The sequence below is a fragment of the Anser anser genome, assembly GCF_964211835.1.
Source record: "Anser anser genome assembly, chromosome: 15".
In the NCBI taxonomy this organism is placed as follows: domain Eukaryota; kingdom Metazoa; phylum Chordata; class Aves; order Anseriformes; family Anatidae; genus Anser; species Anser anser.
In genome coordinates this window covers 323,643-341,015 of record NC_139736.1, presented here as the reverse complement: position 1 = coordinate 341,015, position 17,373 = coordinate 323,643, and the positions used below count along the sequence as shown (strand labels likewise).

Here is a 17,373-nt window from a genome sequence, read left to right as displayed (position 1 = left end):
TTTGAAGGAAAAAAAAAAAAGTCAACACCACAATACACATTTCTTTCTCGATACTTAAAGGATGTGTTTGTACTGTAGAAGCATTTTAAACACCAAACTCTGGATTGGGCTTTGGGCAACTCGCTGCAGCAAACCCTACCAGTTCCCCCCTAGTATAATCATAGTGAAAGTATATTATGAACTATAGATAATCATGACCAGAGAAGAGCTGTAAGATATTTAATAAACTACATTGGTTAACTTCACTATGCAAAGGAAGTGCCAAAGACTATAGAAATATTGTTTAGCTCAGCTTCATCTATGTCTTTCTGGATATGTCCAGGGAAACATAATTCTTGTAAAGGATGGAGGTCCAGAAGACAGGGGTCAGAGTTCTAGCCCAGTCAGCAAGAGCCATCTGGCAGTGTTTCCATGAAATATGGGCTTGTACCACTCTTTCACTGACCCTTTGAACAAACCATGGACACTGGAGACAGCATCTAAATGCTATTAGAGCATATCCTTTCTCCGCTTGCTCTAAGAATAAACGTGAGAGCACACAGCTTTCTTCTTCTACCAAAACTAAGAAGCCTGATGCTGTAGATGAAGCCCTATGCTCATGAGTAACACAGTCTGTTCCATGCTGTACAAGGATGAGCCGAAGATGAGCAGTGAGAGCTGCAAACAGGAATTCATTTGGTCCATGGGAGCTGAGTGCATTTCAGTGGCACACCAGCAAACGGGGAACAGATTACATAAATGCAAGTGAATTAAAAACCATGATCTCAGGAGGGCAACAGCTGTTGCATGCAGCACCTGCTCAGCCTTCACCTTCAGATCAGCAGGAATTTTAAGTGTTACTATTTACAAAGGGTCATGTCCACCTTTTGTTTGACTGTAAATCTCTCAGACTTGCTTTGTAAAACAGGAGTGTGAGAAGTCAGGAGTGACAGAGGCACTCTCTCCCTCTGTCTCTCTCTCCAAATATGTTCCTTTCTGATGCATTATAGATCACCTCCACAAAGAGAATACATTTGTGTTATGGAACATGAATACACCTTGCAAATAAGTAACTAAGACACATGAGCACTACATGTGTTTGAGAGCAGGAAATTTGCATGTACCTGCTCCAACCATTAGCTGGGCCTGCTAAATTGCCCCTACAGTCCCCATTAATGGTCCTGCAATGCCCAGGAAGAATGGCCTGTGCAGAGCAGCCAGGGGAGTCTGGAAGTGCTCATTCTGCACTGTGGATGAATTTGTGCTGTAGCAAGGAAAGGGATATTACCTGCCGCAGTGCCCTCCCTGCCCTCCGTCAGGTGGTTATCTTCTTTCCGTCTTCCCCTCTGGCACTAACACTGTTTGACCAAGTGTCAGCAGCAGAGCATTTGTTCTCCTGTCTGTATGTGGTGGATATCTCCTGAATTCGTGTCCCAGATTTGCTTCAGTGGGCTGTCCTAGCTCCCTCAGGAATTTGCTTTATCAACCCAGACAGTTCGGAGTGTCCTGTGCCTTTCAGGACAGCTCTCTCTATGTACAAACTTGATGATCGGTGTAGTCAAAGACAAGTCTTGCCTGAGTCTGAGTATGCATTACTCTGAAACAACAGCCTAACTTACAAAAGCTATCTGAAGTGACAGTTCTGAAGAAGGGTTACAGACGGACATTAATATGGAGTGCAGGCAAAACAGGCGGCTGTTTCACATAGCCCAGATGGACAGGTGCTGTGTTTGGGTACCTGTCTCCCCATGTCCCCTTCTCCCCATGTCTTGGGCAGCTTCAAGCAGAGCCTCAGGCAGGGACTGCTGCTGCTGGGCTGCAGGACAGGAGGTGCAGAGACCTCACTCCGCCCCCACGGCACCCAAGCATCCGGCAGTTTCATGGACTTGGGGTAGTGTGTTGGGTAGGGCATGGCACAGGGACTGAATGTGCAATAGTTAACTTTAACACAGCAGGAAAAGATGCCTCTTTAAGACATGCAAGGGAAATCATAAACATCAAGTCAAAATAAGTGGCTATTCTCCCAAGCAACTGTATATGCTGTTTCCACTTTCTTTCATGTCATTTGTCCAATGGCATGCACACACATCACACGTAACATAGAAACTCCTTCCCTCCCTTGGTGGTCTAATGGAGCTAACCACAGCCATAACACAAGGGAAATGCACCTTCCAAGGTGCAGACTGCCTGTATGAGGCTGCGGCAGCTGCAAGCTCCTAAACTGTTGGCACTGCTGAGCTGGAGACAGGTCTCAGCATGACACCCCCATGAGAGACACAGTGGCTGCTCAGGAGAGTGAGAAGTTAACACAGGGTGTTTTTACTACAGGAAGCAAAAGCACAGATCACACTACCTGGTAGAAGTTTTCCTGTGCTTGTCTTCTTCCCATTATTAAAATGTCCAGACGAAAACAAGGAGTGAGAGGGACTGGTGTCAACATGGAGAAAGCACAGAGAGAAGCTCTATATATTCTGTCTCCTACCAGAAGCACAGGAGGATGTATTCTCTCCCATACTTTGGAAGAAACCCTCCTAAGAGGTGTTTACTGACAGAGAATTAGGGAATACAGACTCTTAGAGGAAAGCATGTTTAAATAGCACCATTCCTAGCACAATGCATACAAATGCCTACTTAGGCTCTCTGAACACCAACATGTAGAATCACAATACTTTGCAGAACACCAGGAGACTATCTCTACAGGACTATTACCTCTGACTCTTGACAAAACATCCCCTGCTGTATTTTCTCCCTGTTGTGCTTTGCAGATGCTTCCTCTTTTAATTTGTCAGAGACAAGCAGCTGTAATTCTGAAAATAACACCCTTCGATAACGCTCTGTTTACTGCCAGATCTCCTTTCTCAGCTATAGTTATGTTTATACTTGTTTATCAGAAGGGAAAACTGCAGCCCAGGCCCATGGTTCAGGTTAACCTCACAGATATGCGCAAAATAAAAATCGACTTTGCGCTATTCAAAGCTCTGTAGCTACAGAAAGATGGGAAACACAAAGTCTTATTTTAGCTACATATCATAGCTTTCCAGTTGTGATAACTTTGCTGAGGACAAAGGAGTTTTCTACTCCTTACGAATAAAAAACAGATGGCACAAATTTTGATAGTCACTTTCACAGAACTGAGAATGCTTTTGTAGTGCTGGATCTGTTGTAAGCTAGTTAGCTTCAAAGGTAATCAGATATTTAACATATCAGTAATTCAATGTGAAGAGCCTGGGATGAATGAAGTAACGAGCTTGTTAATTGTCAGCTATTTAGTCAGAAAACAATGTGGGGAGCTATTTAAAGGAAGTTATGAACACAGTATTTGCTATTTGGGGCAGAATGTCACTGGCATGCCCAATCTCAGTTTTCTCTCTCTCCTGGAAGAGAGACACCCAGCCCCTCCAGACAGCCTTTCACTGATGGGGAAAGTCATTCTATCATTTTTCATTCCAGGCCACTGAGCCAGGCACAGTTCACCATGAACAGGCACTTTAGCAAGCCAAGCCCATCCTCACCAGCACACTTGGAGCTCTTAGTTCCTTGTCTTCCCCATAGCATAAAAAATCCCCCGCTGCAGTGCTCCAGAGGGTTACAAGAAGGCCTTCAGCAGACCTCTTCCACCTGCTGTTCTGGTTCCCAGGCTAGATTCACCTATCATCCTTTCTCAATCTCATACCAGTATCTGCAGATACATATTCCTATACCTCTCCTTAGCCAGTCCTGCTCCTGCTTTCTCAGCCCGTGCAGGACAGTGTTCAGGAAAAATTGCTCCACCCTTCCTGTTTCACATCTGCACTACTCCTGTTGCAAACCATCATGCTTGCATTGCATCAGCCTCCCTTTATAATCCTCTCAGACCCAGCTCTTGTTCACCTGCAGGCTCCTATCTCATGCTCTCGTGTTCCACAACAGGAGTATATTATGAGAGAAAAGGTCCCTGATCTGTGTTTTCCTGTTTGGGTAGGACTGTGGTGCTATTATCAAAATAAGCTGTTTCCTTTAGACCACTTTCCCCTCTTAGAGGCAATGCTCTGTGGCCCAGGAGATGCCAATGGTTCCCTTCCATTTCTCTTAGCCAGTGAACCAAAATGAAATAGTGGATCTGATCCTGTATAATGAATGAACTGGACCTGGAAGCCTAAACCTTTCCAATTATTGCCGTTTCCAGCCAAGTCCTTCTGACAATCAAACACCAGAGCCTCAGATTTCTTCAAAGAAAGATGCACAGCTGTGCAAGCCAGGCAGTACTCCTCTGCTCCCATGCTCTTTGTAGCAACCACTGTTCCCTCATTTCACCTGGGTATCACCCTAGACCTCCTCCTTGTATCTGTGATTTTGTGCATTAACTTTTTGCCTTCATAATGCAAAAATTGCTGGTGTTTGATGACTTGGAATAGGATGAGGAGATAAGCAGGTACCAGTCAGAGAGCTAATAAACTCCACACACGGTGTGACTTGTTATTTACTTTGGGAACATGAATTTCAGGAAAGAGTATCTTGTGCCTTCTCCTAATAGCAACTTTAAAAATCCACCAGGGATCAGTTTGATGCTTTGGAAAAGGTTAATGTTGTTAGGGATTTACAGCTATATTTGAAATAGTTTAAACCATTATTTTTATTTCCTTGAGTAAAATGGAATTTCAGTGAATTGTGCAAAGTTAGATGGTCAGTTTGTATATGAAAGAGGTCATTAAAAGCTTGAGTAGTTTTAAAGAGAGTCTAATTCTGTCTGTTTGGCAGGGAGTGGGAAACTGCTATCACCTCTGGGTTAGCTTCTCCAAATAGATCCTGAAACTGCCTTCCTGTACTCTCAGTACAATGAGAACAAGCATAGCTAGCATGCCATGGGAGTGCAAAACTATTCCTGTCCGCCCTACCCCTGTGCCACTCTCACAGGCCGACTGGCCTCTCTCACACACAGCAGGAAACTGCCAGGAAAGCAGGAGCTACCTCATGCATCCTAGGAGCACCCACAGCGCACAGAAGGCAGCGCAGAGAGCTCCAAGCGCAGCGCCCCATCCTGGCAGCTGCAGAGCTCTTGTGCCCCACTGAGCCTTCACATGAACTGCTGCCAGCTTCTCAGCACCAGAGCGGGCACTCATCATCCCATGGACGTCTCAGGTCTCCTTACGCTTACCAACACCAGGCAGCTGTGCCCTCTTGAGGATGAGGATTTTGTATCTCAGTTTTAAGTTTTTGGGTCTGGTGAATGTCCCATGTGCCTACACTGCAAGTGAACACCAGCATCCCTAACAACTCCTCTGGTTTTCCCACTGTTGAACACAAATCCAAGGTGTTTTCTCTCCATGCACAGCATACCACCTTAGGCGCTGACATCGTTCTTCAGAGAAGCATCTCCAAGCTCCCTGACAACATGTCACTAACCCCCCCCCCCATCCATGGCAGGAGGTGTCTTGTGGAGAAAAATGCTGACAAGGTAAGTCTATGTGTAGGCTGTGCAAGAATCGAGTAATAACACTGCTTCTTGCACACAACAGCAGAGAAGTCTCTGCTTGAGATATTTGGCATTGGCCACACATTGCTCTGAGAGCCAGCAACTCTTTCCTGTGGTAGAAGTTCAGGGCATTGATGACTCCTGATGCTCATCTCAGGGGTCATCTGCTAGTCTACAATTGGTCATTTGTGCAAAATACTGTGACAATGTCAGCTGTAATTGCATCAGTCATGCCACACAACAAGACAAATGTGACTGGAGATGGCGTGTCAACATCAGAAATTGCTTAAGACTGAAAAGCAAGTGGAGGAAACAGCAAGCATTCAGAAACAATCATTGTACTGTGGTAGGAATAACAACAGCTCTCATTTCCTACACACAGTTCTCCTGGGAAATGATATAGAAAGCTGCCAGAGTCTCCTCCCTTTCCCATGGGATACTATCAGACTGAAAAATAAATAAATAAAACAAAACTCAGAAAATGTGTCCCATTTTCTTTAGAGGTTCTGAAGATATAGGATGCACTTGTCCTGGACACAGGAGTATCCTTTCTGAAGTCTCCACTCTTCACAGCACACAATAGCACACAGATATCTGCCTCTACAGAAAGTCCAGTTCTGCTATATAGTGAGTAATTCTGCCCTGCCAAATTCATGTGTAAGAGAGAATGCAATGACTTGTCCCTGTTTCCTTCAGTGAGCTGTGAACAGACGTCTGATACAGCCCTGTGAAAATGTCGCCTTGACTGCACATGAGATTGGCAAGCCTGTGCTGAAATGACTTCACATTATACCCATGGGAAAGGACAGGGCAGGTTTCCACCTCAGCAGACTCTTAACCTTGTACCAGAGCTGCCTAGACCAAGTAGAGGGTGTGGGAGGGATTCTTCTTACTAAAATTAAATAAATCTTATGTGAAAAATGCCATTTTCAATGTCTTGAGCTGTCAATTGCAAGAGAAGGAGATATTGATTTCTACAGAAACTTTATTTAAGTGAGTGACCTATTAAATGAAACTTATTTGACACCAGATGGCTCTTGCAATTTAATTCCTGAATGAAGCGATGTCTCCAAGGCTTTATTATGTTCTTTATCTTGAATGATGAAAGGCATTTTCCTTACAGCCATTTGCACCTGTATCCCAGGACATTTGCAAACAAAGTCCTCCAGAGAATCCAGAATGCTTATACCTCCCATTAGCGAACTCCAGCCAATAAACAGATAGTCCAGCACATACCAATCCTTAGGAGCAAAGCTAAAAGGTGCAAAGAGACAGAGAACTGCCAGGCTCCAGCCTCCCAGACTAATGAAGGCACTAAGGAAAGCAGGAGGAATGCCAGGACATCAGCTGCCACAGGCTCATCAGCCCTGGCCCTAGCAAATGCTTGTGGTCAGAGAAGTGCAGCTCCCAGAACTGAACAACCAGGGTGACCTTTCAGTCCTCATCGCAGAACTCTTCTTCTCAAAAGCATGCCTGAGGCTATGGAGCCTGCATGCCACAACACAAGCATTCCCAAGAGTTGCCTGCAGAAGCCCTGGGGCTGCCTGGCCTCACCAAGCTCTCTCCTCCCACCCTGGGGCCATGGCAAGGCATTCACCCAGGTGAGCCCTCCTTTAACATCAAGGCAGTTACACTCATGGCTTTTCTGTCTGCACCAAGGTTAATTCCCTAGGAATGGTCTGCCAGTAAGGGGCTCCTGGGGACATACACCCAAACCCTTCCCTCACAGGCAAACTTGCCCTGGGGCCTGACCGTCACCCTGTCCTTCCCCAGCACCCACTGCCAGCCACAGCTTGGGCTCAGCATCTGCCACCAACAACCAGCCTTGGCAATCTGCACGAGCCACCAGTCCTACAGAGCAGACATCAGCAGGATGCTGCCTGAAGAGGAACAGGCCTGTGATTTACAAAAGCTGCAGATAACCTCCTAAGCCAGCAATTCCTTCTACATGCAAACTGAACTCATCATGGTGGCTTTAGACTTGCTGCTTCCCAGATGCCTTGCAGCCTCTGTGGAAGGTGGTCTCACAAAGGTGACATGGGTCCAGGAAGCATCAAAACAGACACTCTGCCACCAACATCTGCACCTAGAAAAAGTAAGTCTGTCACTGGCAGTCCCCAGGAGTGTCAGCCACTCCCAGGCAGCCCCTACAGATAAAATCTGCCACTGTGTGGTCCATGCCCCATCTCAGAAGGTGGCAGCAGCTCCTGAAACAGGCCACCACAGGAACAAAGAACCAGCCTCGGAAGGGTGAAGGAATTGATCACTATCAAACAGGTGATGCTACTACCTCCTTGACTGTTCCTTGCAGTATCCCCCGAGACCATCAGTTCTCTAGGGCAGGAACCATGTCTCCCAGAATGCTTGGGCAGCATCTGCACTTGATCTCACTCATCCCCTTGCGTGCACTGCAACAGAAACAGCAAGCAGAGAATGCACCAGTGTCACATTAACAGGTTTTCATAAGCAGTGAAAGTGAGAAGCACCCTGCCACTGAGGCAGGGAAGCACTGGGAAGATCTCATCAGTGCCAGCAGCGTGCTCTCTGCAATGCTTTTGTGATGGTGTTGATGCTATGCCAGCCTTCTGGAGGGATGCTCAGACTCTAAAACCTCCTGCCTTTCCTCCTGTGCATTTCTTTCCACAAGTCTCTCAAGGCAAAGCTAAAGGTGGGAAGAGGCATTTGCTTTACAATCCAGCCCACTCTGCACTGGCCATTGAAGTCCTTGTTACCTGGCTGTGCATATAGAGCTATCTGCCATGCTTCAGAGACCACTCACTTCTGTTTACAGAAGCTTTTCTGCAGTTTGTTCTTTTAAGAGAAGCCAATTTATTTTTATTCAAAATCTATAAGAAACAATTGAATAGTGAAACTGTCAGATTCTGTCTGTTCTATCAAAATGGTTTAGTCGTGTCTGAAATGCCAGCACCAAATAACAACCCAGCTCCTTTGCATGCCCACACTCCCAAATGCTTCTGCTGCTGCTGGGCATCGTGCAAGCTTAGCAAGCACTAAGCTCTGCAGCACAGCAGTAAGCTCTGCAGCACACTCCAGGACGCACCATTTTTACAGAGAGCTGAATCCTAATGGTCCTTCTCACTCAGAAGCCCTTCCCAAAGACCCTTCATGGGCACAGACCCACAGTTATTTTGTGGTTTTAATCTCTCTCTTCACCGAGACCAGGAGCTAAGTCTGTCCCAGTTTCAGGAAGCCTTCCTGCAGCTGCTTGCCATGCAGCACTCACAGGAGGACAAGGCAAAGCACCTTGCCTGTGTACAGGATCCTACTATGATGCTCTGAACCACGCGTGGGATGGGCAAAGCCACACCTTGTTTGTGCATGTGTTCATGGGACTGCTCCAGGAAGTTATGGGGCTTAGCAAACACATCAAGGCTAATGATGGAGACAGAAGCAATGGCTGTAAGTCTGGGGAAGATGCCAAGCCAGTGGTACTCCTTCCTTCTGGGAGACCTCAGCCCATGGCACTGGATGCTGAGCAGCCCTAGGGAAGTAAAGTTGCCATCAACAAGCCAACAACACACTTACAACTTCTTGATCTGAGCAAGAAGCTATCTGACAGCTCTTCCCAGTAGGTGTCAGCAAACATCCCATCCCAGGGGCAGGTACAGCAAGCAGAGGCCTCTGTGTAGTACGTCCCCCTTACAACATCAGTGCAGCGTTATGGCTTCAAGAGCACTCAGCTTTTTCCTCATTTCTTATCACAAGCCTACTGTTGTCCCACCTGCGTCCTATAAAGGGGCAGTACAGCCCAGGCACCAAGTGCTTCCTCCTAGCAGGCAGACATCCAGACTGTTTCTATAAAACCACTTCTTATATTGCCCCTAATTCCAGTTCAGTCATGGCAGAGCAGCCCAAGGGATGTGAATGCAATTTTCTCATTGAGTTACACTAAATCCTTTGGGGAAGGAGCCAGAATTATGTAGAACCCATAAAAACAAAAGCAACATTACTATTCTGCATTTGAACTTTGTTATTATTTAGAGTTAACCTTTTCTACTTCTAAATCATAAACTCATTTTACATTCCACCATCAGATATGGGCCATAAGCTGCAGGAAACATGAGATGACTGTTTCATACTCTCATGAGTTAAAAGATAACGGGGCACCCAGTGGTCATTGCTCCTCAAAACCAGACCTAGAGCAATAAATTCACTGAAGCACACTAAACTATAGTCCTTTTGTTAAAAAAGGACAAAACAATGCAGATGAAAAGAAACATGGATTATACCGCAACTCACCCAGCTTGGCACAGGGTGCTTCATTGGCAGTGGACATAAAAAGCACTCTCATTGCAGCAGAGATCCTCCCACTGTCATCTCCATCAGATTTAAATGCATCGGTTGGAATCTAGAACATAAGTACTTGTACAGTAAATACTACAAAAATTGGAAGGCTACATGTAAAAAAGATCTGCTCTCTGCTAAGCTGTGAGAGGCAATACAGCCTGTAAGCAGCACTAGAAGCTGGAAGGACTACTCTCTTCCAAAGCAATGTGTATTAGTTTTTATTCCAGGAACGGAAAATGGACTTGATGAACAGAGAGTTATACTATGACCCCTTCCATGTTCACTACCTGCAGGACCACGTTACTGAGGGCTGGAAGCAGCTGCCACAGCCACAGCTCTCATGTCCAATCTCTCTGCTGAACAGCAGTGTGGCATTTCCTCCACTCTGAACAGCCAGACTGCTGCACCTATCCAGCCCCAGAGTTGCACTCCTGTGGCTTCTTGTACCACAAGAGTTAAGGTAAGATCATTTCAACCTTACCTTGGAGGGAGGAACAGAAGTGCCAAGTATAGCCTCAAACGGAACAACAAATTGGACTGGTTTGTCAATGTATGTTGATGGTAGTTTGATTTTCCCAGGAACCACAGCCTCACCTGTTTTGCTGGCAGTGCACCTGCACAGACTGCATGGACATGGCTGTGCAGGATCCTTTTCAGCTAAGCTTTGATGGTATCAGTATCTAAACTGCTTTGAAGCATAACAAGGCTTTCTGGCTAGTGCACTGGGCATGTGCTCTCTCACAGAAAGCAGCAACAAGTTTAATCATCCTGTCAGTTCAAAGCAGCAGCTCATGCCACAAACCAGCAATTTGCTACTAAAACCAATTCCTGCCAAAGGTATTGGTACACTGCTGGAGCCTCCCTGCATACAGCTGATGGACTGCCACAGTGATCTCTCACAGCTCTCTACAGATAACTGAAAGAATACATCCTTAAAAAGAAGTTTCCCTCATCTAATGTTTGTTTTCTGTCCCTGCTCCCTTTTCATATGCCAAACTCTCTTTAAAAAGAAAGCACACAAGACAGAGTTTAATTTATAAAACACTAATTTCCTTCTGAAATTTCAGCAAAGCTGAAGCTTGACTTGAAAATTAAAACAAGCTGCATTTAATTCCCTTCATGCCAAGTGTTACTTTGGGAAAGAGAAGAAGTCATAAACATATTCACCTGTAAAAAAAAAAAAAAAAAAAAAAGATAAATAATTCAAGAGATTTAAAAATAAATTCGCACTTTAACAGAAACAGACTTCCAAGCTTCTTTTCATCTCTTCTCAGCAGCACCTTGCTGTAATAGAACAGTGATACAAATATAACAGGAGAGAGAACACAGAGCAGGTTCTGGGCCCGTCTAGCTTTAAAACCAAAGGAGTCTGTTTGCAGGGACAGAGTCCTATGAAATTCATACAGAGGCATCCTGGATTTGCAGGTACATCTAAAGAAATTAAACCCTTGATATTCTGGGAAAATACAGGCTTTCAAAGCATACAGGACTGTGTTCTGTTGAATTCCTGATCCAGGAAGGGGGACTCTACCATTGGCACACCCTCTTGGAGGACCAAGCATTTGCACTGGTGAAGGTACATTTTGCTTCTTGCTTCCAGGATCATATTTATACACAGCATTTGTCATACGTTAGGAATCTTCTTTGGGTGGAAATTTACTTCTTATAACCTTCATAGAAAAACTGCATTTCTCTTTGGTTAGAAAATGGCATTTACCTAGTCTCAGTAGCTAGGGAGAGCATGGCAGCAAGGTGACATCAATCGCCTTGCCAGGGTTTCCCTAGTTTTGGCAAAAGTCATACTTTCCACTCTCAAGCAGCATCTTGGTTAAATACACCTACCTCATGTAACATGAAGAGTGAAACTACCTTCCAGCCAAGAGCAAGAAGCAGTAATTCCTGGCAACTCCATCTAAAGCAATGCTATTATAATGTTCTTTAGGGCAGTTTCTGTGCCCGAAAGAGCATCCCAGTCTCATTGACTGAGACAGTTAGATACTTCCATGCCATAAATTGTTCTTATGGAAGTACTAAACACTGCCCAATGACTTTGTGCTGAGTCCCCTACCTTGGTAGATCTCTGGCAAGATGACTTCAAGTGCTCATCCAGCAAAGGAGAATGTGGTCTCCAGAAAAAGGCTGCATTTCATTCCTGACAACACGAAGAGTTCCTGATATCTCTTAGTTCAGCACAGGGTACACATATTCATGTTGAAAAGCACTTTGCTTAAATGTTACATCAGCCAAATCTCTCCAAAGCGTACCTGCCAAAGTACCCAAAGTCTTTCAGAAAATGTTTCCAGCATGTGCTGGCAACAGTAGGCTTGCAGGGCCCAATACTCATTCTTCATGATGTAGACCTGGTCGAGCAGACAGACTGCCAGGCAGGTCCATGAAGGGATCTTGCCAGCATCTCTTGCTGAGACTGTGTGGGATATCAGCATTCTTTGGGCCCGTGCAAGCCAGCTCACTGGTGGCTGTGACACGGAGGATAAAACTGTCTCATGAGCCTTGTTCCCTGAAAGCATTTCTCTTTGCAGTGGTTCCTGGGAGAAGAAGCCAGAAGACCAGGCAACAGAACATGCGACCTATTGCTACACCTCCTGGGTTGTGTTGCAGGAGAAAACGAGTCCAGACCATAGGTGTGCTGAATTCTGGAGATCACCCAGGAGCTGAGTGAGCAGAGACTGAAGAGGGATTGGGAAAGATATGCTTTGGACCTAGCACAGAGGCAGGGTGGATGTGGAGCCTGACACAGAGCACGTTGTTCATCTGCCGAGAGTGAGGAACAACAGCCCCACCTCAGCACAGCACGTCAGGACCGCCCCCCGTCTGCTTCAGCAGCTTCCCCTCCTCTGCTTGGGAATAGGGAGAAGAGCTTGTCTTTCAGAGAATTTCATTTCTTGTCTTTTGCAATCTCAACAGCAGGATGGAAGCAGATAATGTACAATTTGTTTTAATTCATCTTTATCTTATCAGTCTTGGCTCTAATATTGTAATAAGCATCATTCTGAAGAATATAATTGCAATGGTGCAGGATGAGACTCTGCAAACCCTATTGATTACATCACAAGTCATCGCTATAAATACTTGAAGGAGAGAAAAACCCTTGTTCTCTCTGAATATGTTCATCTAACAAGGTGTGCAAATGAGAGTGGGAGAGCTCTAACAGGACACAGATGCTAGAAATCAAAGCATTTAAGCTGTTTAACTTTGAGCTTAACATCCATTAAATAGAGGACTCAGACTATTAAGAGTGAAATACAAAGGATTCTGTGTGCAGGAGCCTCAGAGGTATAGTTGGTATATCATGGAGAAAGCACTGTGTTCCTAAACACTGCAGAGAAAATAGGGTACTTTCTACAGCTCCTTTTAGGGCCAAGAACTGAAGCAAATGTAGAACAATGAAGTCTAGAATTTCTGGATGCATGTATGTGTATGGGCCATTGGGCAGTATACTGCAAGGATTTAGGTGATCGGCCAAGGACTGTTCTTGCTTAGTGCTATCTCCTGCATATTTCATATAGCCAGCCATATCTTGCTTGACCAAGGGTCAAGCTCACATAATGCTCTTGACTTTTCATATGAGTTCATTCCTATGTATCTATATTAACTTTACCAGACACAAAACCTGATCACACAGGGTGGTTGCTGAAAAAGTGACCCCACTGGGCTGCCGGCCACAACCATGAGCCCAAGACATTAATATGCACAAACTGTTACTAGAAAAGTGCTGCTTCTGTAAGTAGGAACAAGCCTCAACCACGGCCCAATGCTCCATGGTGCCTGGTGGTTCCCCTCATCCTGGTCGGGCTCTGGGACTTTCCCTGCGGTTTTCAGGCCTTTCCACATCTGGAGTGGTAAAAAACTGCATTGTATTTATTGGATACAGCGTGGATTCTTGCCAGCCATGAACCCCAGACCTTGTGCCCCATGCACCGTGCTGAGTGGAGGAGAGCTCTGACAGCATTTACAGACACGAGAGCACCACTGCAGCAGAGCAGCTCGTTTACACCCTGCTCAGTATTCCAAGTTTGTCATTATGTCAAAAACTATGTTCTCACTGTGGAGGCAGCAGAGAGAACAGGGCTGTCTGGTGGTCCCTGGCCTGTCAGCTCTTGGAAAGGAACCTGGGCTCCTGCTTTTCTCCAGAATAAAATCCAAATGCTGGGAGAAGATGATGCATTCAGTCAACACTGCCATTAGCAGCTGAGGGCTCTTGCCAAGTCTGTCAGGGTGATTTGCACGGCCAGTAGGCTGATCTCCCAAAAACAGGGCCTGTGGTCACAAACCCTCTTTCTTTCCTTGCCTATAGGAAGCAACCTTGATTCATTCATTCAGCTTGTATTGATCCTCTTTTCTTTATTTTTATGAGAAATGAATGGTGAGGAGCTTTTTCTCTGTTTAAACTTGAGGGGATATTGTTCAAGGACTTGCTGTGATGTTTTTCTGTCTGACAGCTTTATTGGGTAATAGCCACTGATGGTATATGTGTGCACAGACAGTCAGACCTTTTATACTATGTGTGTTCCCATAAAAATGATTGGTTTTAAGGTGTTATTCTAGCATTGTTGTGATTGTACCATGAGACCAAACAGCCAAAAAGGCAGATGTGAACTGAAGGCTGATTAGTAGATGTGCATTGATTCTCCCTCTTCTCCATACCCCAGCAGAGAGAAGCCAGGCCACTATCTGCCTGCTAAAGACAGACAGCAGGGAAGGCAAAAGCATGGCTTGTTGGAATTCAGTTAGTAAATAATAATCAAACATCCCAACTCCCAGGGAATGGCTGCACCCTGTATTTCCCTGCCCTCCTGAACCAAGCTGGAGAAATTTTTTGGGCCTAAACAGCCAAATGCATCTCTGTCACCCTAGGTACATTCTGCCCGTGACAGTGACCCCGGCACCCAGCGCCCAGGCAGACAGCACTGGACTTTCAGAGAAGCAGTGTTCTCTAGTAGGGAGACAACCAGAGCTCACTGCCCTCCAAAGCCTCTGGAAGCCCACTCTTCTAACACCAGAAATGTTATTAGAGTAGCCTCTGCACTGCTGCAATAACAGCAGCTATTTATGTAGACAGATAGTTCTGCCCCCTTAAAAGCCATACTGAAGACATAATTGATGCCACTAGCATCCTTGTTACTCTATTTCCAAAAGAGAATGTGTGCTTTGTTAATTTCTTAGCCAGTGCCATTACCTACCAACAGTTAATTATCACACATTAATTGTAACTCAGATTTCAGATGATTTATAGTTTTGATTGCTTATTTTTTCATCAGTGGTTTCAAAACCCCATCCAGCCAGAAGTGAAAAAGTTTAAATGTTATCCCAGGGATGGCTGGCTCACTTTGACACTGGTAAGCGAAGGTAATAAGGAAGAGTCATTGATTATTTCAAAAGAGAAGAACAGATGTTCCACATATTAAGGAGCTATTACACTAAGTGTCATTCCAGTGACTTGCGGGAGTGGCACACTCATTTGTTTAAGATTAGCTGTTACAACAAGGTCATTTATGCTTTAATGTAATTAGTCATGCCAGTATTGATAAAGAAAGAAAAAATAGAACCCTGGAAATGAAGCATCAGTATCTCATCACAAGACTATCTCCTCGAGTTCAAGCTTCCTCAAAAATCCCAATAGAGTCCAGTTCATGCATGACACAAGGTTTTGCTCCTTCCTTTCCAGTGCTGCAGAGGAAAAAGGAGTATGTCTGTTGAACCCAATACCCCAACAAGAAATCAGAATAAAATTGAGAACGCCACTCTCCTGGGAAGCAGCAGAACAGCTAGAGAGCCCAAGAGATCCTTGTCCAAAACAATATCCAGCCCCCTGCACTTAGTGACCAAAAATATATTGACTCCAGTTACTCCTACTGCAACTTGGTAACTTCTCTTTGGGCTGCACCAGGCAGGACTTCGGTCCAGTGACCAAAACTTAAAACCTCCTCAGACCCAGCACTGGTTTTCTGGGCTTGACCTGATGTAGCTGTCATGGTAAAGGGCATTGTGTTCCTGGGAGTTACTGAAAGAACACAGCTTTTTTTGTATGTACATATTATTAAGATTGAACCAGAAGCCTGGTGGCGATACCAGCATTTGTAAGCATTTCTATTTGCCTACATTCCAGAGGCGTGTTTTTTGTGGATGTCAACTAGTCATCATATGAAATACTGATGCACACAGTCTTGACATCTACAAACTGTGAAACAAAGCAACTTCAGAGCACTGCCTCCACTGCAGCATGCTGTTGAAACCTCACTAGCTGTTTCTGCAGCTTTTCAGCCTCTCCTTTCAGCAGCATCTTGAACAGCAGAGAGCAAGGAGGCCTCCATGTATCCTGCCCTGATGTGCAAGGAGACAGTGGCCTCTGGTTTGTCATCCTGGCAAAGGTTTCTGTCCTACAAACAAGCGAGATGAAACTCCAGGACCTTCTGGCAACAATGGGAAGAGTCCACCTTGTAATCTGGCATGGCAAGGGACAGGCAGGTATCTCACCTGGTGTGAAACAATGCCAGTATCACAGACAGTAACCATGCGAACCAGCTGCTAGAGCCAAGCACGTGAAAGGGATGCGGGAGCAGACATGCCCACAGTCTGCAGGCCCTCCTGCCACCAGAGCATGCTGCTCTTGGCTGCTGCGCCCAGGCCTGCCAGCTGCCTCAGCCCACCCAACTCCACTCAGTAGCCAGGTGAGCCTGCCGGGCCCCGCGCCGCAGCCAGCCACGGCCCTCACCTGTCCTGAGTGAGGCAGCCACGAGAGGCACCTGCAGCAGGTCCAGCCCCCGCGTCTCCTCTGAGCCCTGACCTCGGCACACGCCACCACAGGTCGCCCCCAGCCCACACCTCGTGTCGGTGGGCGGAAAACACACTGAGCGTGCATCCGCACCTTCTCAAATGGTGCAAAGTAAGTGAAAGAAGAAATGAGACTTTTAAGAATATTAAAATGGCTTGTGAAATTTGCAGGAAAGATATTTTAGAAGCTTGCATCATATTCAAATAGTCTAACAATAAGTTTTTCAACAGCTGTTTCAAGAAACCCAGCTCTGAATCCACCCTCTCTTCTCTACAATGCATGTCAAATCTGCATCAAACCGCTTGCCACCTGTTTCCACTTTGCAGGCAACCAATCATTGTTTATCAAAGTAACAAAGCTGCTTTCAGTTTGAAAGCAACAAATCAAAGTTTAATTATTTTGTCCTTCAGAGCTTTATGCTATCTTTTACGAAGGCTTTTTCAGATACGAAGAACTATCATTGGCTGCCTTAAAATAGGGAATAATTGACTGACAGCTGAAAAAACACTTCTAAGGACAATAGTATTTGTCAGTCTGGTATTTTTCACTCTGAAGACAAAACACATTTTATCAACACCCTGAAATTATTTTGTCAACAAAATTCACTTTGTTGCATTACCTTCATCTGTCAAACTGACAGGACATTCTCCAGAGCATTTAAAAAAAAAAAAACATTTTGCTAACACAATTAATTTCTGCAAAATTAAATTTTGCCATTTAATCATATGTATGGGAAGATGTTGCAATACATGCACAGGAAGGTGTGAACAGCAATGCCATTAGCTCGCTCACAACTAGAAAGAGGTCAGGCATGCAAAATCCATGCCAGCAGAACACTACA

General features: G+C 45.2%; 1 long non-coding RNA gene across 1 annotated transcript in view; it reads right to left on the bottom strand.

Annotated features, from left to right (window-relative positions):
- Positions 1-12,281, bottom strand: part of LOC310881807 — a 36,429-nt gene extending 24,148 nt beyond the window's left edge. The window contains exons 1-3 of the long non-coding RNA XR_014572622.1: positions 10,334-12,281; positions 9,692-9,800; positions 1,268-7,839 (exon numbers count right to left, since the gene is read on the bottom strand). This is a non-coding gene — a long non-coding RNA (uncharacterized lncRNA). The remainder of the gene's footprint in view (positions 1-1,267; positions 7,840-9,691; positions 9,801-10,333) is intronic.
- Between the last annotated feature and the right edge of the window lie 5,092 nt (positions 12,282-17,373).